This window comes from Coenobita brevimanus, chromosome 87, assembly GCF_032717465.1.
Source record: "Coenobita brevimanus isolate Jiangsu-jjx chromosome 87, ASM3271746v2, whole genome shotgun sequence".
Taxonomy (NCBI): Eukaryota; Metazoa; Arthropoda; class Malacostraca; order Decapoda; family Coenobitidae; genus Coenobita; species Coenobita brevimanus.
In genome coordinates this window covers 20,566,893-20,590,362 of record NC_137040.1, presented here as the reverse complement: position 1 = coordinate 20,590,362, position 23,470 = coordinate 20,566,893, and the positions used below count along the sequence as shown (strand labels likewise).

General features: G+C 44.8%; 1 protein-coding gene and 1 non-coding gene across 2 annotated transcripts in view; both read left to right on the top strand.

Annotated features, from left to right (window-relative positions):
- Nucleotides 1-23,470, top strand: part of LOC145411011 (myotubularin-related protein 9) — a 408,122-nt gene that overhangs the window by 309,719 nt on the left and 74,933 nt on the right. The window lies entirely within an intron of this gene.
- LOC145411074 (5S ribosomal RNA) lies at nucleotides 1,580-1,698 on the top strand. The gene has a single exon (XR_013899366.1). It is a non-coding gene; the product is annotated as a 5S ribosomal RNA (ribosomal RNA).

Below are 23,470 nucleotides of genomic sequence, written 5' to 3'. Positions count from 1 at the left end.
TCTTCTCATTATTGATAATGCTCCTGGTCATCCTTCGAGCCTGACAGAGTTGCACCCTAATGTAAAAGTTGTGTTTATGCCACCAAACACATCAGTCCTACAACCCATGGACCAAGGTGTAATAAGAGCATTCAAGGCTTACTACCTGAGAAAAACGTTCAGACAGGCAATATGAGCAACAGAAAATGGTAAAGTAACACTCAGAGAATTCTGGAAAGATTTCAACATCTATAAGGCAGTAAAAAATATTGGAGAATGTTGGGCTGAAGTGACTGAGACAAATATGTACGGAGTGTGGAAAAAAGTGTGCCCTAACCTTGTAAGTGACTTTAAAGGATTTGATGAAGACAGTATAAATGAAGTCAAGCGCAACTGTGTGAAAATTGGAAATGATTAAAATCTGGACATAGACGAGAGTGATGTACATGAACTTGTTGATTCACATGATCAAGAGCTGAGTAATGAAGACTTGCTATACCTAGGAAAACAAATGGAAAATGATGAAAAAAGTGATGAGGCAGAACCGCTAAGACAGTTTAAGATTAAGAAAATGGCAAATGCTTTCAACTTCCTAGAAAAAGCAATGGCTGCATTTGAAGATCAGGACCCAAATGCAGAGAGATTTGCCAAAGTGTACTGGGGAATTGAGGATGCGGTGTCCTGTTATCGTCAAATCTATGACGAAAAGAAATATGCCGCCAAGCAGTCTTCAGTTCTCCAGTTTTTTAAGAGAACTGAACACCGAGCCACAACCTCACCACCAGTTGCTACCTCATCCTCATCGTCAACCCCTGACTCCCTATCTTCAGCCCCTGACTCCCCTGCTTCAGCCCCGGACTCCCCTGCTTCAGCCCTGGACTCCCCTGCTCCGGTCCCTGACTCCCCTGATGCAGTGCCTTCCACATCGCAGCCCCAGTAACGAGTCAAGTTGATGTCAGAAGGTATGTAGTGACACATAGTATGCATCTTTTATTACAGTACCATACAGTAATCGGTCATTTTATCACTGAAATAATTTTGCTGTCCGAGTGAGAAAAAAAAAAAGCCATCAAACTTTATGTTAGAAATGCTTACATTATCTTGCTGGTAATGATGTTATTTCATATTTTACGGCAGTAATTTACAGTAAATTTTATTGTATGATGAAGTATGAAAAGTGCTTGAATTTAGGAATAAAATGTGTGTTGGCAGTGTGCACGTGTGTAAGGACGGGAGAGTGAGGGAGCGGCAGCCAGACTCAGTTGTGGGTGAGGCAGTGGTGGCGTAACTTTGCTGCCATGACGATGAGAAGTGTTGTTACCGCAGTGAGTGAGCTACTGTGACGAAGACTCGTAGCTAGTATAACTTATATTTTATTCAATAAATATCATCAGTTCAAAAGACTGTGTTTCTTATACATACCTGTTATAAGATTATTACATATATAGTATGCAATGTATGGTTGAAAAATCTGTAATATGCATTGCGGTAAGTATAATCATACGACGTACTGTATAAAACGCGGGTTACGTTCAAAATCAGCTTACGTCATGTCTCAGGAACGGAACTCTGACGTAACCCGGGACCTTACTGTATATACATATATGGCCATACCACGTTGAGTACACCGCTTCCCATCCGATCAGCGAAGTTAAGCAACGTTGGATCTGGTTAGTACTTGGATGGGTAACCGCCTGGGAACACCAGATGCTGTTGGCATAACGTTCTCCCTACGTGTCAAGTGGGGTTGGTGGAGGATTAGTGCCCCTCCCTGTAAAACAATTAACTCTAAGCCCTTGGTCACCCCGTTTGGGATACATGGCGTCTGGCAGTGAATGAATGAATGAATTACTGCAACACGAGTGTGTTAGCATAACACGCACAGAACCCCAAGAAGTGGGCGAAATCCGCAGGGTTCACCTCTAGCACGATCACCCCCGGTCCAACACGGTCATACTGGACATTCCCATGATGATGATAGCCAATGAAAACTTCTGATCAAGTAGCCTTCCCCGCCCGCTATCGTGACGTGATCGTGATGCCGCCCAATTAAAAGCGCTTCTGGTGTCACGTGATGTTTTGTTTAAATTTCTCCCGCCACAGCGCCACTCAGTTGCATAATTCGCATTGGAAGGTGCTTTTTTCTTGCTGCATTTTCTGCCCTTGTTACTGCATTTTACCCTGCTCACGATGCCTAGGAAGCCTTCTGAGAACCCCAAGAAGTGTCGGCACCTCCCTCAGGCCACCAAGCTAGAAAGTATCTAGAGGAAGAAGAAAGGGGAGAGGAAAGTTGACATTGCCAAGGCCTACGACATGAATGAAGCCAACGTGAGGACCATAATAAAAAACCAAGACAAGATCCTGGCAGCAGTGAAGGCTTACAGAGTGCTAGGACAGGCAGAAGCAGGACCTTCCATGGCTGTGGACGAAGATAGTGATTCTGAGTGTGATTTCGAAGGATTTATGAGGGAGGTTGAGGAGGAGCAGCAGCCATTACCCGCTAGTGACGCCAGCAGCCATTCTCCGGGGACCCAGTAGGACTACCTACAGCCTTGGATACCACGTTCCATTCCCAGCAAGCCCACCAACACTATCCTAAAAGGTTAGTTATCATTCATAGCACAGTACCTTTTATTATAATTACAATAGTACCAATATATGTATAGGTATATGGTAGGTATTTAGGGTGACTTTTCCTAGGGTTGCTGACATAATTCATTTTTCCCCATAAGCTCTATTGTTAGTCCAACACGTTTTTGGTCCAACACGTGACCCATGCATGACAATATTACTGTGTTGGACGCAAGGGTACTGTATACAGATAGATAGATACATAGATAGATATGTCTATATCTATATCTATCTATCTATCTATCTGTACAGTAATCCCCGTACTATCAGGATGCCCACTTTCCGGACATCCCCACTTACCGGATATTTTGGTCTCGGGATCCAATATTCCCCAAATGGGCCAAAAATCGCAAAAAAAAAAGAAAAAATTCTGACTTTTTTTAGCCCGTAATTTGAACTCGGCGCGGACTAGTTGTGTTTTGGTGCGTAGTTTCGCCGCCGTCCGCTAGAGCGCCCCTGCATCCTCCCCACTTACCGCCCATCTCTTGTTGTGAGTGCACGCTCGTGATCATGACCGCCCATGTGGTCGCTTTTGTGGTGGTGCCTTACCTGCTGCAGGCTCTGCTGCTGCTCTCGTGCCTCTTGTTAGTGTGTGTGATGATGGCCCCGCTGCCTGAGAAGAGGAAGGGAGTAGTTTTGACTCTGGAGAAGAAGAGGGAGATGTTGGACAAGGTGGATGCAGGATGGTCTACCTCACGCATCCTTCGTGAATTCAGCCTGGCCAGATCTACTTTGTTTGATATCAAGAGATCCTGCAACAAACTCATGCAGTACACGGCTGACTTCTCGTCGAAAAGCAAATGCAAAGTGGAGAGGAAGATGATGTTTACTCCCAAATATGCTGAAGTCGACCGCTCCTCGTTGATTTGGTATCGACAGCAATGTGCTGCTGGTGTGCTGGTGTATGGCACGGAGCTGAAGGCTGCTACCGAGAAGTTCGCAAGGCTTCACGACGCCCCAGACTTCAAGGCATCCGAGGGTTGGCTCTTCGCGTTCAAGTTACGACATGGCCTTACCAACCGTAAGTCTCATGGTGAAGCTTTGGATGCCAATGAGGATGAAGTAGAGGAGTTTCAGCACAAGGTGAAGCGCTTGATAGACAGGGAAGGCCTCACTCTCGGTCAAGTCAACAACACAGACAAAACTGGTTTATTCTGTCGCTCTTTGCCTACGAACACTCTAGTCGAGGAGACGAAGAAGCGTGTACCTGGCCGCAAACTATCCAAGCAACGAATATCTGCTTTGTGTTGTGCCAATGTTAACGGCATGCACCAGCTTAAGCCCATTATTGTTGGCCGTGCAAAGCAGTCTCGGTGTCTTCATCGGGTGATGGATGTCCTTCCTGCCATTTGGTACCATTCTTTGAAGGCATGGTTCACTGCCCAGATCTTCAAAGACTGGTTCCACTGCCATTTCGTCAAGGAGGTCATCCATTACCAGACGGGGAAACTGGGAATCCCACGCGACCAGGTAAAGGCCCTCCTTCTCCTTGACAATGCACCTGCTCACCCGTGCGACAAGGACTTGGTGGCTGAGAATGGCCGCAGTAGGTGCATGTGTCTGCCACCTAATATGACTGCTTTCATCCAACCAATGGACCAAGGAGTGATCGTGGCAACGAAGAGGCTGTACCAACGGAAGTTCCTGGACGAGGTGATAGTTTTTCTTGAGGATGAGGACGAGCAGAGGGAGGGACGGGACACGCGAGGCCAGCGGACTTTGGAAAACCTTTGCTGCTACAACATCAAGTCTGCCATTTACAACTGGTTCAGTGCATGGAAGGAAGTCCCTGTCAAGACTAGAAAATGGTTAGTCTTGTCTGCTTCTCAGAACAAGTGTGGAGCATGATTTCCTAGCTTTTGACGTGGATGACTTCCATGCACGTCTGCGTGCTCATGGGGATGATGATGATGCTGTGGACGAAGTGTGTGAGTGGTTGGATGATGACGAGGGCGATCCTGGGTATCAGACCATGTCTGATATCAAGATCGCATCTTAAGTTGCAGGTGTCAGTACCCAGCTTGAAGATTCGGACGAGGACAGCAACGATGATGCGGACTCCTCTCAGCGTGACACTACGCCAGCCATCCCCAAGCTGAGCGCACTCTGGGAACACGCAGAGTTCGTTTTCAACTACCTGGAACACCCGGACTGCGACAGGGAGATGGGGCCCTTGGGACTTGCGGAGGAAGTGCGCGCTTTCAGGCAGTGCATCATTAATCGTCAGACTCGTCGTTCCTTGCGTCAATCAACGATTGACAGCTTTTTCAGACCCGTGACCCCCGCTGTGCCCAGCCCTGGCTCCACTCCATTGCCTCCCCAAGACAGGCCCTCATCCTCCGAGCCACAGCCCAGCACATCAGGCACGGTGGAGTCACCACTTGATGTGAGTTTGCGCCTCTCTTCAGAGTTGTCTGCAGTGGGTGCTCCATCACCACGACCCAGCGACGCATCCCTAGGCCACCTACATCAGCTACTCTCAGACTCTGACAGTGATTAAACGGCAAGAACTTCTCCACTAGACCACACGAGAATTTACTGTGTTGTGCAATGAAAAAAAACAGTGCATAGTGTTAAGAAATCAGAATTCTGAGTGCAAAGAGTAAAGTGCAGAATGCAACACTGATTTTATAGACTCTCAGTGTAGCGCAAATTAACTAGAGTGTGTTATGTTTAGAAAATGGATTTATAAGTGCAAAGACCTTAAGTGTAGAGTGCAACACTTATTTCACTAAGGTACAATGGAGTACAAGTAAGACTATAGTGCGCAGTGTTAAGAGAATGGAATTCTGAGTGCACATGACTAAGTTCAGTGCAAGACTTCATGTACAATGTACTGCAGGTGCATCAGGTACTCCTTTTTACTGTCAGAGTCTGAGAGGAGGCGGGTTATTCATCGAGATGGCCAGGGACTTGTTGTAAGTATCCAGAATGTTTCATATTGTACTGTATTTTCCATACTTAACCATACGTGCTCCCTACGTGTCAAGTAGGTTGGTGGAGGGTTAGTGCCCCTCCCTGTAAAACAAATAACTCAGGGTAAAATGGCCACCCCATATGGGGTTATGGCGTCTGGCAATAGATAGATAGATAGATAGACTTCTAAAACCTCATTTAACTTTTTTATGTCCCTTATTGGTGTGAACAGGGTTGTAGGTGCTATGCATGTCCAGTAGGAAGGTGTTTTTCTGTGTTAGGCTAGGTTAGGGTCCATAACTACCAGTCCAGGAGCCAGGGACTTGTTGTAAGTACCCAGAATGTTTAATATTGTATAAACTCACCTCTAAAACCTCATTCTCTGGTTTTTGTGCATTTATTTCAGTCTTTTATGTCCCTTATTGGTGTGATTTGGGTCTTAAATAGGTGCTATGCATGTCCAGAGGGACTTGGATAGGTGTTTTTCTGAATTAGAGTCCATAAGTACAATTCCAGGAGGCTGGGGCCCACTATCCAGACGGGACCACTTTCTGGACATGTCTTTGGCTCTATTACATCTGATAGTGGAGGGATTACTGTATATAAATATGTGTGTGTGTGTGTGTGTGTGTAAAGTAGACTCGCACAGTGTGCATCATCACAGTGCGCGAATTGCGTTGTGCGTGAGTGACCAAGAATCATAACCAAAAACCTTGAATGCGTGAGTTTACCTCACAGAATGTGAGGTAGAGGCAAGGAGTGGCTCAAAAACGCCATTTTCTATTAGTACACGACCCCCCCTCACACAACGCGTCGTGTCGTCATGTTGATGCGCATTAATTCCCGGCCATTCTGCTGCGTAACTTGGGGTACAAGGCGGCGGGCGCGCCATAACAGTCCTGGCTCGTGCACAGTGCGGATCCGCTCTCTTCAGCTAACCTGTCGTGTACAACGTGTGGCTTTTTTTTTTGCTGCTCCATCTTGGCCTGTACTTCGCCACACCATGGCTCCAGCCACAAGAGTTAAGAAACTTCTGACACATGCAACCAAGTTAGAGATTATGAAGATGGAGGAGGAGGGACAAGGAAGCACTGCCATCGGGAAAGCCCTTGGACTGGCTGAGTCAACAGTGAGGACAGTGTGGAAGAACTGTGATGCCATAAGGGCTCTAGTGAAGACGTATGGTGCCTCTGACCTAGACGGCTGTTCTTGGGTGGGAAATCGTGCAATGATACTAATGGAACGGGATCTTACCACCTTCATAATGAGGAAGGAGAAGAAAGGTGTTCCACTGAATGGCAGATTTATTCGGAACCAAGCCCGCTCTTTTACAAGGCAGTATCTTGCAAGTTAGATGTGGACAAACTTTTCAAGGCATCGGTTGGATGGCTGGACCGTTTTCTGAAACGCAAGGAACTCCACCACGTCAAAGTGTTTGGTGAACGTGCCTCTTCCGACGAGCTGGCCGCGAGAGACTATCCTGCAGTATTTAGAGCACCTCTTGAAGAGGGACAGTACACCAAGGACCAGATCTACAACTTCGACGAAACGTCGTTATACTACAAGGCCATGCATCGCTAAAAAACAGAAACAAGCCCCTGGTCGCAAGCTCCAGAAGTGTAAGATGACAGTAATGTTTGCTGTAAACCTGTCTGTGAGCCACAAGATGAGGACAGTTGTTGTACACACAGCTTCACACCCAAGATGCTACTAAAACCTCATGAACATGGGCGCAAGTGGTGTGTACTGGTACAAGTCTACAAATGGTTGGATGGCCAGGAACATTATGACAGCCTGGTTAACGAGGCACTGCGTCACCGATGCCAGGGCCAAGTTTCGGGAACATGGCATTCCATTTAAGATGCTCCTTGTGCAGGACAAAGAACCAAGTCACCCTCCATACCTAAAAGATCTGCACAAGGATTGTTGTGTTGTGTTTCTGCTGCCCCGGGTGACGTCACTAATGCAGCCGCTGGATCAAGAACTGATCACCACTGTGAAGCACTTCTACCATAAGCAAATGTACGACTACCTACGCAGGAAGACTGACGCACAAGAGGAGCTTCATGCCCTACAAGAATACCACAACGAAGACCTCAATGAGGCACTTGCTCCCGTTCCATCTCCACTAGCAGCTGTATCCCGACCCGCCACAGGTGCCATGACTGTTGAGGCATTTTGGCGTCGTTTTACAGTGAAGGACGCGGTTGACTTTCTCCTACAACCATGGCTCCAAATTACACCTGCAACAGTGAACCATGTGTGGCAAATGCTCATGCCTTACTTATGCACGACCCAGAAGACGGCCATTCAACCACTGGCCGAGGCTGAGGCAGCAACACTGACAGCAACACAATCTGTACCAGATTTCGAGGACGTTACATTAGCGGACACGAGAAATGCACGCTGCTAATGAGGAACAGTCTCCTGAGGAAGTGTTGCAACTGATAGACGAGGCTGACACAGAGCCTGATGCCCGGCAGAGTCAGGTTGAGCAGCCTAGTGTGATGGAGGGGAATACAGAGCTGTGTATGTCAAGAATAAGCAAGATCCTTGCTGCTGTGGATAAGCTCAAGGAAGAGTTGAAGGAACAGGAAGTGAGCAGCCTAAGAACGGAGGAAGTTGTGGTTGGTATCGACAGACTCTTCCGTTTCTACACAGACAGGCATAGGCAAGAAATAAACAGAAGACAGATGCTCATAACAAGTTACACACAGCGGGCTCAAGTTAGTGAAATTGAGGAACCAGCTACATCATCTGCTCCTGTTCCTGTTGAGGATGAAGAGGATGCAATGTCAGAAGTGTCAGCATTGGACTTCAAGGGGTTTATGGCCGAAGTTTGTGACTTTGAGGCTCCTGAGGAAGGTGCTCAAGAGGAGTCTGCAGAGGGAAGTGTTGGTGCGGCGGGTGGTGCGGCTCTGTAAGTGTTGCCGCGCCACGGAACCCCTGTTATTTAAGTCCATCAAGCTTGTTGACTACTGTTGTTAAGGTGATTACCCATATTTTTCATATTGTAGCTATATCTGTAGTACAGTGTCTGAAAAACTTGACCTTTATTATGTCTCAAAGGACCAAAAAATGTCCAGGTATGAGGGGGTACTGCCCATATGTAATTTTTCTTACAAGATTATGTATTCACAATGCACAAATTCAAATTCACATTGCGCGAGGTCGTGGACCGCCCAATCTCTCACACACTGTGCGAGCCTGCTATATATAGTGCTTGGGAGGCATGGCGAAACAATACGGAAAGGTGAAGGGCTGCGAAAATATCCTCACATACAGCGAGGCTGTGAGGAGAGGAGGGACGTGGACTCAACTGAGAAACGCGCAAAAATTTGTTTACCAGAGAGGGGTTAGTTTTTCTCTCGGCAACCAAGTGTGGCGCTATGCACCGTGCCCATTTTGAATTTTTCATACAGTATTCCATTGACCCTTTCATAGCTGCCGGGCTTGAACAACACTTCACTGTTTTGGTGTCAATGATGTTGAATTAGGGCATTATAAAAAACTGCGAACAATTATGGGAAGGGAACAAAGGTCACTGGTACATGACCCTACTCTACCATCCCATCAGTCAGGTGTTCTCTTCACTCCAGATGTATTCACCGATGTTTAACATGCTTATGTTACATGTGCCCTAATTTTGAGTAAAATTCTTTCAGCATGAGAACATAATTTACCACCCTCAAAATGGTCAGAAAAGTATAGAAGACAAACTAGAGGAATATGAACTGAATTGGTAAGGTCTTTAGGCTGTATGCTTACATGACAGATTATGGGTTTTATAATTTTAAGAGATGATATGGAACAATAATGTTTGTCAGTCAGAAAAAAATTACTCTTTCGTCCCACATGTTCTCGTAGGTTAGCATTCAGTTCCACATTCTTCGTTCGGTATCACTCTCCCCAATATATTTCGGACCAACTGAGCACAGTTATTTCTGCTCCTTAGAGTTAGTGTACATTTACTGCTTATTCTTTTGTTTGTTCTTATGTGTATGAGTGAAAGAGAGAGGACTGATACAAATAATAATGTATTCCATTGTCGCTTTCATAGCTGCCGGCCCTGAACGCCTTACTGTACTGGTGTCAGTGACGTTGAGTTAGGGTGAGCTATAAAAAACTGCTAGCAATCATGGGAAGGGAATGAGGGTCACTGGTGTGCTTACACGACCCTACTCTACCACCTTAAGCAGTCTGGCATTCACAGTTCACTTCGTCCCAGATGTTTTCGGCTGATGTATACATGCTGATGTAACACGCATCCTAATTTTATGCATTCTTACTCGAATCATAGCAAATCACAGGATGGGTTTAGGGGAAAAAAAAAAAAAAATAGCCAGGTGTGCCAGACGAGTCTTTTCACATATGTAAGAAAAAGAAATTGATTTTAGAACTTTGAAAAAATGGTCCCAAGGCTGACCATGGGAGCATGCAGATATCTGAAGGAATTGAGGGGGCTAAACATACGTTTTACTTTAAGTAGTAAAAGCACCATACCAAATCAGTTCTTCCCGATTGTCTGTTATATTTTTCAGATTATTTCTTTGTTGGTAAATACAGTAAACGTTTCTTATTAAATCTGTTTCCCCGTCATTTTTAGCTGTTCTGGTGTGACAACCCTTGTTTATTCGTTAACATAATGGCGGAAAGGACTGTTCTTCCCTAAGTGTTTAACTAAACCTGGCCTAACCGAGCTTATCTGTACCTAATAATTTTAACCAAACCTAACCTCCAGTTGGGAAATTGGGAAACGATATCCACCTTTGAGCACATTGAGTTTCTTCCACTGCACTGGAAACGATCATAGGGGAATGTGACGATAATAACAGGGAGGAAATTTTTCAGCAAGAAAAGTAATTTGCCAAACTGAAAGTTGTCAGAAAATTACAGAAACAAGCTGGAGGATTATGAATTGAATTGGTAAGGTCTTTCTGCTGCTTTAAGTGTACAGTGAAAGACACAAGTATCTTCCCAAAGTCTGACAGATATAGCATGGAAAAATCGAACCATTTGAAACACACACTAGTAGAAACAGGGTTTTCACTGTATTTCGCCTGGTGTAAATTATCTTCAGACTGAACTGGGAAGATAGTTGTGTCTTTCATTGTACATTTACTGGTAAATAAATCAATCTAGCAGTATTTGTGTTTTGTTTCCACCAGATTAATCGTGATTTCAGGCTACTCAAGCACTTCTTCACATCATGTAGTCTGGATAATCGGGCTATCTCTGCATTTCCTTTCGCATTGAGTATCGATTTTCGTATCATCGAGGCAGATATTTTCGTACTGTGGAATTTGTCCTATATTAATCGATTTCGTACCATCGAAAATTCATACTTCGGGTTTTCGTATTTCGAGGACTCACTGTATACAGTATATATTGACTTAGAACCTCCCCCCCACAAGGTATTAAAAAACACAGAAATCATAGTATATCACAATGTTTGTTCATGAAATGCCATTCATTAATATGAAATTATGTTTCCCTTGTTTTTCGGGACCAGTTGGATGCGTTTTGGCATGGAATCACTCAGATCTCTAAAGTAATCTGACATTTCTTTGCACCAAACATTGTCAGTTCAGTCTTGAGGTTGTCCAGATTGGGTGTCTTCTTCTCTGCCATGATTTTCTTCATCTTTGCCCAGCAGTTTTCTATCAGATTTAGATCCAGACTGTTGCCAGGCCAGTCATGGACCTCAGTCCGATTATCCTGAAGCCATTTTGTCACCTTTCTTGACTTGTGACATGGAGCTGAATTGTGCTTAAAGATGTTACACCCATGAATATCAAAGAAGTTTAACAAATGATCTTTCAGAACTTGAATGTACGAGCCACCATTCATCATCAAGTTCTCAAGAAGAAAGTAGAGGCCTCCTCTTCCCATTTCACCTGAGAAACACCCTCATACCATTACTGATTGTGGGTGCTTAACAGTTGGCACTTAGTAATCAGGGTCATATCAACTATGGGAGGCAGGGGGATGAACCTTGGCAGAATGCACCTGGAACAATTGAAATGTGCTTTCATCGGAAAACATAGCTTTTCTTCATTCATCCGATGTCCAGTGTGCATACTTCTTGGCAGACTGAATGCGCTGCATCTTCATGTGGTCAGTCAGAAGCAGTTTCTTGGCTGTAGCGTGGCTTGGCAAACCCAGGTCCTTCTGCAAGCGATGTTGGATAGTTCGAATTGAGACGTCTTTTCACAGCTAGGGATGCACTCTCTTCAATTCTGCTGCTGTCAGTCGAGCATTCTTGATTACATCCCTCATCAGAAGCGTATCTGTACCTCTGGAAGTCATCCTCTTCTTTTCACCACCTTGCTTGTGCTCTGGTACGACGTCAGGTGGCAGGCCACGTGCTGCAACAAGAATCTTCATGACGGTCGACTTTGCGCGTCCAGTACTTTAACAAATCGTATTGATCCTGCCTGCATGCAATGATATGGACCCTCTCATCCCTTGAGCTGTACTTTCCAGGCACGACCACTAGACTCTAGGAAAATAACAGGGCAAACAGTAATGCATACGAAAAAAAGAGGGAGCTGCAAGCTCGGAGCGACGGCAACATATACCCTCACTCTCGCTTCTGGGCAAACACTGACGTGCTGAGTGTTTCACCACCTCTCGCCAACACCAGAGGAGTTGCCAGATACTTCTTGCCCCAAAAATTCTCTTGCTAGAGGTGGAAACACAAAACAAAGACGGACGACTCTCCCATAGCAATTCTGTGTGTAAGTCCTAAGTCAATTTGCACTGGGTATATATATATATATATATATATATATACATATATATACAGGAAGCTCGCCCTCAACGCTTGGGTTTCGTTCCTAATGTGGCGCGTTCGGTGCGAAACCGCGTGAGTTTTAACTACTCCTTATTTTGCTCCCTAGAACTCCTAAACGTGGTCTTTTGCTGTTACCTGCCATTGGTAATCAATATGAAGCACTTTAAGTGGTTAGAAGGTTTATTTAATGTTATAACTTACAAATACAGTACTGCACAGCAAAACTTCAATATACAAATACCTAAACACAAGGCAACATTCCGATGCCGAAACCAGTCGGCGTCGGAATGTTGCCTCTTGTTTACGTATTTGTATGTCGATGTTTTGCTGTGCAGTACTGTATTTGTAAGTTATAACATTAAATAAACCTTCTAACCACTTAAAGTGCTTCATATTGATTACCAATGGCAGATAACAGCAAAATACCACGTTCAGGGAGTCTAGGGAGCAAAATGGTTTCTGGACTATTCGCTGTCAAGCCAGTTCACCGTCACAACAATAACAAGACAACATAGACTTTGATGGATCCCCCTGAAATATAGTTATTAAAGTATTGATTAATTAATAATAAGTATATTTATAAAAGTATTGATTAATTAATATATTTATAGAATGACGGGGAATCATACAGGGTGCGAATTGTCCTGATGGGAAATCGTTCATGTTTTGACGGGGGATTGACATGATGGCGAATTGTCTTGGAGCCCACCGATCATGTGTAATCTGTAACTGGTTACAAGGCTTTAGTTAATGCTTTAACTTTTTTTAAGTGCTTTAACTTACAAGTGCATACCAGAATAGTAAATATTTAACTTACAAATACAGTACTGTGGAAAAGCAGTACAGCAAATATTTAACAGACAAATAAAAAAGGTAATATTCTGACGCCTATCAGAGAACTGGTTATAAGACTATTTCTTACTTGAATGTTATTTAATAATACTTTAACTTGCACATAAACTTACCAGAACAGTACTGTAAATATTTAACTTATAAATACAGCACTGAGGAAAAGCAGTACAGTGAAACACATCACGTAATCAAAACAAACCGTGCATGCTGAGCTGATGTTCAAGGATTTGGGCTATCAAAGGCCTCTCTTGCGTAAATATGTAGTTTTCGTAATGGTTCTTTAATCTTACGTTATCTTATACATATCCCAGCACTAACCGTGTATAATTGCTAGCGCATTCGGCAAGAACGTGTTCCTGGCGAGTTTACTGTATATATATATATATATATGTATATACACACACACATACAATACGTCCCCCTAGTACACGAACCCCTAGTATGCGAGGACCTGTTTTTAATATTTTCCTAACCAGAGTATGCGAGTCACACCCACACAATGCGAGGCGTCAGAAAAAACCTGCCCTGAACCGGTGTTTTCCGGTGTGAACCCCGAGAGTGACACCTGCCTCTCCACTACGCGAGGCAGACTCCGAACAACAGACTCTGACAGCAGAACAGCAGGCAGCGGAAGTGATGGAGAGTGATTTGCCAATGCCTAGGATTAATTGAATCCTGTGTGCCCTAAATAAGTTCAAGGAGGAATTCGAGAGCATGGAACTGTGCCAGCAACAAATGGAAGAGGTTCTGAGTTCACTAGACAGAATCTTCTGCTACTACACAGAGAAGCACCATCAAGAAATTAACAGGAGGAAACAAACCCTCATCACCCGTTACATTCAGCAGCCACCACAAATTCAGGAACCCAAGGAAGCAGTACCTTCTTCTGCAGAGGCAATTCCTGGGAAGGAACTAGAGGATGAAATGATATCAGTGATGTCATCAATAGACTTTGAAGGATTCATGGAGGAAGTGAGTGAGGTCGCTCGTGAAAGTGTTGGTGAGATGGATGGTGCAGCTGGTGGTGCATTGGGTGGTGCGGCAGGTTGTGCAGGGAGTGCACACTAAGTGTCTCACCCTGCCTTGGAACCCCTTCTTACGTCCATCAAGCTTGTTGTCTTCTTTGATTAAGGTGAGCAGCCATATTCATGTTACCTTTCAGTTAAATCTTAAGTACACTACTGTATATGTCTTAGTTTCCCTCAAACGGGCCAAAAGGTCACTGGTGTAGGGGGGTGCCGCCCATATGTTAATATTCCCATTATGTATTCCTAGTACGCGAAATCCTAGTACGCGAGCACCTCTGCCACCCATATAGGCGTGTACTATGGGGATATATTGTACTGTAAAATATATATACATATATAATATATATTTATATCTACAGTAACCCCTCCAATATCCGGATCAATAGAGCCATCGGTAGGTTCGGATATTGGTTTCGTCCGGATATTGGGCCCCAGCTTATGGACTTGTACTTACGGACCCTAACACAGAGAAACACCTATACAACTCCCTCCGGACTGCATAGCACCTATTTAACACCCAAATCACACCAATAAGGCACATAAATGACTGAAATAAATGCAATAGAAACATAAAATGTGGGTTTAGAAGTATGTTCATACATTAATAAACATTCTGGTACTTATGGACTCTAACCAAACCTAACCTAACCGAACCTAACCGAACTCTGAAAAACACATTCCTACTGCACATGCATGAGGTAAGTTTAGTATGGAAAGAAGTACAGTATGACACTTTCTGGTAAGTATAGTATGGGAAAAAATACAATATGAAACATTCTGGTAAATATAGTATGGAAAATAGTACAACATGAAACATTTTGGCTACTTACAGCAAGTCCCTGGCCACCTCGATGAATAACCGCCTCCTCTCGGACTCTGACAGTAAGAACGATTTCCTGAAGCACTTGCACTACACTCTTCCTGAAGTCTTGCACTGAACTTAGTCACTAACACACAGAAGTCCGTTCTTTTCACAGTGTTCACTTTAGTCCAAATAATGTTCCATTAAGTTTAAGTGTTGCACATTAACTTTTCCCAAGTTTTTTTAAGTTTCCAAAGCCAAAACAAAGAAGGTTAGTTACGTTAAATTTCTTTTCTACTTAGTCTTTTCTCCCAACTTGAAAACCTTAACACAACACACCGTTTTTTTCACTGCACAACACTCAAAATTCCCGTGTGGTCTAGTGGAGAAGTTCTTGCTGTTTATTCACTGTCAGAGCCCGAGAGTATCACTGGCAGGCATCCAAGGGGTGCATCGGTGGGTAGTGGTGATGGCGTACCGACTACAGAAGACTCTGAAGACAGCCGCAAACTCACGTCGAGCGGTGACTCCACTGTAGCTGATGTGCTGGGCTGTGGCTCGGAGCATGAGGGCCTGTCTTGGGGAGGCAACGGAGTGGAACCAGGGCTTGGCACAGCGGGGGTCACGGGCCTGAAAACTGTCAATCGTTGACTGACGCAAGGACCGACGATTCTGGCGATTGATGATGCGCTGCCGGAAAGCACGCACTTCCTCCACGAGTCCCAAGGGCCCCATCTCCCTGTCGCAGTCCGGGTGTTCCAGGTAGTCTAGGACGAACTCTAGATGTTCCCGGAGTGCGCTCAGCTTGGGGATGGCTGGAGTAGTGTCCTGCTGGGCGGAGTCTGCATCATCATCGCCTTCGTCGTCGGAATCTTCAAGTTCGGGACTGACACCAGCAACCGAAGACGCGATCTCGATATCAGACAACGTCTGATACCCAGGATCGCCCTCGTCGTCGTCCAACCACTCACGAACATTGTCCACATCAACATCGTCGCCGTGCGTACGTAGCCGTGCATGGAAGTCATCCACGTCAAACCCTAGGAAATCGTACTCCACATCTGTTCCGAGAAGCAGACGAGACCAACCATTTTCAAGAGTTTTCACAGGGACTTCCTTCCATGCCCTAGCCCAGTTGTACAGCGCAGACTTGATGTTGTAGCGGCGAAGGTTTTCCAAAGTCCGCTTGCCTCGAGTGTCACGTCCTTCCCTGCGCTCGTCCTCGTCCTCGAGAACCACCATCACCTCGTCCAGGAACTTCCGACGGTACAGGCGCTTTGTTGCCACGATCACTCCTTGGTCCATTGGTTGAATGAGAGCAGTCGTATTAGGTGGCAGAAACATGCACCTAATATGGCCATTCTCAGCAACCAAGTCCTTGTCGCACGGGTGGGCAGGTGCATTGTCGAGGAGAAGGAGAGCCTTTACCTGGTCGCGAGGAATTCCCAGTGTCTTCGTCTGGTAATGTATGACCTCCTTGACGAAGTGATGGTGAAACCAGTCTTTGAAAATCACAGCTGTGAACCATGCTTTCAAAGAATGGTACCATACGACAGGAAGGACATCCATCACCCCACGAAGGCACCGAGGCTGCTTTGCATGGCCAACAATAACGGGCTTAAGCCGGTGCATGCCGTTAGCATTGGCACAACACAAAGCAGATATCCGTTCCTTAGAAAGCTTGCGGCCAGGTACACGCTTCTCCGTCTCATCGGCGAGAGTGTTCGTTGGCACCGAGCGATAGAATAGGCCAGTTTCGTCAGCGTTATAGACTTGACCGAGAGTGAGGCCCTCCCTGTCGATCAAGCCTTTCACCTTGTGCCGAAACTCGTCCACTCCATCCTCGTTAGCGTCCAATGCTTCGCCATGTGCTTTACGGTTAGTAAGGCCATGTCGTAACTTGAACGCGAAGAGCCAACCCTCGGATGCCTTGAAGTCAAGGGCGTCGTGAAGCCTTGCAAACTTCTCAGCAGCAGCCTTCAGCTCCGTTCCACGTACCATCACACCAGCTGCACGTTGCTGTCGATACCAAATCAACGTGGAGCGGTCAATCTCTGCATACTTGGGGGTAAACATAACCTTCCTCTCCACGTTGCGTTTGCTTCTCGACGAGAAGTCAGCCGTGTACTGCATGAGCTTGTCTCGGGAACGCTTGATATCGAACAAAGTCGACCGGGCCAGGTTGAACTCGCGGAGAATGCGAGAGGAAGACCAACCTGCATCAACCTTCTCCAATATCTCCCGTTTCTTCTCCAGAGTCAACACCACTCTCTTCCTTTTCTCAGGTGGTGGGGCCATCATCACACACACTAAGAGTATGGCAGAGAGCAGCAGGAGGCCTTGCAGCAAGTACGGCACCACCACAAAAGCGAGCACGTGGGCAGCCATGGCGAACAGCGCAGGTCTTGTCGCGGTGAGAGACAGGTGGGAAGTGGGGAGGATGCAGCGGCGCTCTATCGGACGTCGGAGGAATGACGAACCAAAACAATGCTCTCACGCGGCGCGCGCGGCAAGTTCAAATTACGGACGGCAAAAAATCGATTTTTTTTTCCAATTTTTTTGGATTTTCGGACCATTTTGGGAATGTTTCATCCCAGGACGATAAGGTTCGGTTAGTGGGGATGTTCGGTTATTGGGCGTCCGGATATTAGAGTGATTACTGTATATCTGTCTATCAATTTATACAGTATAATATATATATATATATGTACTGTATATATATATATATATATATATATATATATATATATATAATATATATACAGTAGACCCTAGTTATCCGCGGAGATTAGGCTCCAGAGGGCCCCACGGAAGGCAGGTTTTGCAAATATTCAAGTTATCGTCACAAAGTGGCATATTATTTCCATATAAACTAAGCACATCCCTGAAAAAATAAAAACATACTTTATAATATTACACATACTGTACATGTTAACACTCACCAAAAGTTTGTGTGTTCTCTTCATAACCTTTGTACAATGAGGACGATTGCAGTATGATTATGATGATTGCTGTATGATGACAACGATGATTGTAGTGCAGTTCCTACAATGCCAATGTGGTGAGGCAACGAGATGTGTGGCGGCACTGTAGGTTAGCCGTGAGTCTAGTCTGAACCCTTCTGACAGGACGCCAGATAACACCTTACGCTCTCTCATTGGCTTAGAAGGATTGCTTTTATCCTTTACTTGTTTCTTGGGAACCATTTTTCACTAACACATTGAAGTACAGTAGAGTTGTAAACATGAGAAGGGCGACGACAGCGTAAGTATCGAACTGATTGGTGTTTACAATAAGACTGGCAGAGTGGCGGGAATGCCTGTGGATGCGGGTATGCTAACTGTACCAACAAAAGAAGTGCGCGTTGCATGCCAATTTCAAATTAAGTTACAGTGTGTAGTACAATATTAAAATAAGTTTGATATGCGGAAACTTAAGTCCGTGGATGCAAATTCCGGGGATGAAAAGGTTCCACTGTATATATATATATATATATATATATATATATATATATATATACAGTCGAAGAAAAAAAGGCTGGCTGGGTCGTCATTTCCTAAACTTACAAAGACCGCATAAACCTTCCCTCCCTCCCCAACTCCCCAGATGATTCACAAAGTTGTATAGACAACATCAAAACACAATCATGGAACACTCACCAACATCTGGCTACTTATTTGAAAATAAACTAGTCTTCTTGATCTTGCTAAGACGAGTTGGAACAGAGTTGGCCAGGTGATGAAGCGTAGAAGCAGGAATCCTATCCCAGGCGGCACACAACTCTGCCTCTAATTTCTCCACCGTAGAGGTGTCTCTTTCCCTCAACTCCCTCTTCAAGATACCCCACAAGTTCTTTATAGGGTTGAGGTCTGGGCTGTTGCTTGGCCAGTCGGAAATATACTCGACCTCATTAACCTGAAGCCAGTTTTTTACTGAATTTGCTCTGTGTGCTGGAGCCCCGTCGTGCTGGAGAATCTCGGCGCCACTGTTCGCGAAACACTCCCCCAAATGTTCCTCCAAGATCTTAAGATACACTTGCTGGTTTACCATAAGATTCTTTTGAAGCACCACTAGCGGCCCCTTACCCCCATATCCAAAAGCAGCCCATACCATAAGTGATATAGGGTGTTTTACTGTAAGGGCGCAATACTTGGGGTCATCCTTATTAACACCCTTCCTCACCCACACCTTCTTTCCCTTCGTGTCACTCACAAGGAACTGTGACTCCCAGAGGACACTACACCATTTTTCTAATGGTCACTTCAAGTATTTCTTAGCAAATGCTTTTCGAGCTTGCCTTTGCTCTTCATTTAAAGCGGGTTTACGACGTGCCGCCACTTTTCTGTAACCGAGACGCCTGTGCAGAGCGCCAGACATTGTTCTAACTGTCACATCACCAAGTAGCTGGGGGTTTTCTTCCTTAAGTTTCCTTGCCGTAAGGGTGGGAGTGACATCCACGCTCAGCTTCAGAACTCTGAGCGAAGTTTCACTTATTTTCGTTGGTCTCCCAGTACTCTTAGCAGGCTTAGGAACAACAGCGCTGCCAGATGCATGAAACTTTGCAACCAAGCGACGAACACTTCGCTCACTCACACCAGTTTCATTCACTATATCCTTAGTTTGAAGGCCTAATTCATGACACTGAATCACCCTGACCCTTGTGTCACGATCGAGAGGCTTCCCACTCATGAGGTATGGGTGTCACACGCGATTTTGCAAGGCAAACACCAACAAATTCTCGTAGTGTGGGAGGGCGGCCACCCACTCGCAGTAACGTATTAATTGACACTGAGACACGATGTCTATCATCTATAGTCACTGAATGATGAGTGAGAGATGGCGGAAAGTTGCCATGTAGCCAATTTTCCCTGGGGCATTTTTTTCTTAACCGTTACTGCATGGTGCCTAATCAGGAAAAAAGGCTGGCTGGCCATCTACTCGGCCAGCCCTTTTTTCTTTGACTGTATATATATATATATATATATATATATATATATATATATATATAATATGATCTGTCATCTCATCAACCGTTTGAGTGTCCATTGCAGGACCGGCCTATCCCGACCGAAGTGGGGATGATACAGCCAATGTATCTCTACCAAGTGGCTTACGCTGTCTAGTAGAGATACTGCGTAGGGTGAGAAGAGCTCATAAGTGTACAGTAATTGTAGTGTTGGAGTGTGTGCTTGGGATGTGTGTGTGTAGTCTGTGAACCAAGTGTAATCGCACCTTGCAAGCCGACTTTTTTTTTTTTTTTTTTTTTTTTTTTTTTTTTCGTGAGGAAGAAGGAACTAAAGGCCACGAGCCTGCAATAACTGTTCCTACCAAGACAAAAACAAAGTATAAGAGGGAGCCAAATTCAAGATCCGATCATTTCGAGATGACTGGAGATCATAGGAAGCAGGAAATACAGACTGAGGGAGACAGTTCCAGAGTTGACTTGTTGCATAAATGAAGGACTGGGAGTAACGGTTAACTCTTGCATTAGAGAGTTGGACAGAAAAGGGATGAGAGTTTGCTGCCAGACGGGTGCTACGCGCCCGTCGTAGTGGTGGAGGAATGCATGCAGACAGTTCAGAGGAGCAATGACCATTGAAGTAGCGATAGAAATGAGACAAAGATGCAACTCTGTGGCGAAGAGACAGAGGTTGAAGGGAGTCAGTAAGAGAAGGTGATTTAATGAGACGAAGAGCCTTTGACTCCACCCTGTTGAGAAGAGCTGTATGTCGGGAACCTCCCCACACATGAGAGTTGTACTCCACACAGGGGTGGATAAAACCCGTGTATAGAGTCAACAATTGTGCTGGGGTAAAGAAGGAACGGAGTCGGCTTAGATTTTACAAGAGATGCAATATGATCTTTCCAACATAAGTCCCCAGTAAATGAAACCCCAAGCATGTTCAAGGATGATGCAAGATTAAGCTGAATATTATTAAACATTAGTGGGTGTACCTGTGGAAGATTTTGTCGGGTTGATAGGAGTAAGAACTGAGTCTTTGATGCATTAAAAACAACCAGATTATTTTCACCTCAGTCAGAGATACGAGCCAAGTCAGACATTAGGTGTGCCATAGCCTCATCCCTTGTTTGCTGAAGTAACTGCTGAGATGGGCATTATGGGAACCAAATGGAAAGGTGAAGGGTGGGGTCATCAGCCTATGAGTGGATAGGGTTAGATGTACAGCTTAGAAGGTCATTGATGAGTAAAAGGAAGAGAGTTGGTGATAGGACAGAGCCCTGACGAACACCACTGTTGATAGATCTAGGAGAAGAACGATGGCCGTCTACAACAGCGGCTGTAGAACGACCAGAAAGGAAGCTAGAGATGAAGACACAGATAGAAGGATACAAACCGTAAGAGGGCAGTGTGGAAATTAAAGATTTATGCCAGACTCGATCGAAAGCCTTTGAGATGTCAAGTGCAGTGGCAAAGCTTTCTCCAGAGTCCCAAAAGGAGGATGACCAGGAGTCTGAAAGGTAGGTGAGATGATCGCCAGTGGAGCGACCATGATGGAACCCATACTGACGATCAGAAGGATGGTTGTGACAGGAAAGATGCTTTAAAATTTTTCTATTAAGAATTGACTCGAGAACTTTTGAGACACAGGATGTTAAAGCAATTGGACGAGAGTTAGAGGGTTGGGAATGGTCACCCTTCTTTGGAACTGGCTGAATGAGAGCAAGCTTCCTGCAAGAAGGAAAGGTACAAGTTGATAGGCAAAGGCGAAAGATTTTGCTTCAGCAGGGTGTTAGCACAGAAGCACAGTTCTTGAGAACAACAGGAGGGACTCCATCAGGCCCATATGCCTTTTTAGTATTGAGACCTGTGATGGCAGAAAATGCATCAGCTGAAGAAATTTTAATGTCAGCCATGAGGAAGTCAGAGGGGGGAAGTGATGGAGGAACAGCACCAGAATTGTCTAAGGTGGAATTGGAGGAGAAAGTCTGAGGGAAGAGATCTGCTTTATCAGTAGACGAAATAGCTACAGAGCCATCAGAGTAGAAAAGAGGAGGAGAGGATGATGAGGTAAAGTTGTTAGAAAGATTTTTGGCAATGTGCCAGATGGAGGAGGAAGAATTTGAGTTGGAGAGTTGAGAGCATTTAGTACGGATGAAATTATTTTTAGCAGAGTGAAGGACAGACTTACAGTATAACAATTCTGGGCAGAAATGTATAAAAGATGTGATTCAGCGGTGGGTTGGCTCCGGTACTTTTATAGGCGCTCTCCTTGTTGCGGACAGCATTAGAACAAGCGCAGTTAAACCAAGGCTTTCTTGCATTAGTCAAAGGATATGAGAATGGAATGTATGCTTCCATACCCGAAAGAATAACCTCCGTAATGCGCAAGGCACACTCAGATGGCTCCCAATCATGGAAGCAATAATCATTCCAAGGAAAATAAAAAAAGTACTGTCTGGGGGCCACCCAATCCGCAGCTCCAAAGTGCCACAGATGACGTTTCTTTGAAGGGTCCACAGGCCGTACCAGAGTGATAGGACAAGTTAAAGTGATAAGGTTGTGATTGGAGGAGCCCGACGGAGAGAAAAGATCAACAGTGTAAGGAGAAGGATTAGTTGTAAAGAAGAGGTCAAGTATGTTGGAGCTCTGTCCAAGGTGGTTAGGGATATTGGTAGGGTGCTGTACAAGCTGCTCTAGGTCATTAAGGATAGAAAAGATGTAGGCTTGTTCACCAGGCAGATTAGTGAAAGGAGAGGAGAGCCAAAGGTGGTGGTGAACATTGAAATATCCTAGAATGGAGATTTCAGAGATAGGAGAAATGCGACACTGGTTTAACCACAGCACCCCTTGTGTCCACCAATGCAGTACATGGCCAGAAGAACGCTCCCAAACTTTATTACCCTGGCAGGGCGTGAACCCTCATGTACAAAAACGCACACTTTACCACTGTACCACACAGGCTCATATATATATATATATATATATGTAGTCAAATGGTGGGTGACAGAGCGACTTGGAGGCGTTTTGTCTGCGGCCACCCTTTGTGGGATTAGGGCGTCGGGCTATAGATAGATCGATAGATGTATATATACACACAAATATATATATATATATATATATATATATATATATATGTATATATACAGGTAAGCCCTTAATTCACGCGAACTTTTTTCACTCGATTTCGGTTATCCACGAATTTTTCGTACAATAATTAAAACATAAAATTATAGTATTCAAATAAATAATTTTAATATACAAGAGAAATAAATAAAATATAAAAATGCCTACCTGCTGCCCGTGTGCATACATATATGTATATGTGTGTGTGTGTGTGTGTGTGTGTGTGTGTGTGTGTGAGGTTGGTCTACCAATGCACCATACAGTCAGTTTGAATCTGACGGTCGAACCATGCGTGACTTGTGAATCGTTATTTGTGGCATATTTTTCTGCCTTCCAGTGATTGCTTGACTTGTCTGCCAACATGGGGCCTAAGCATAGTG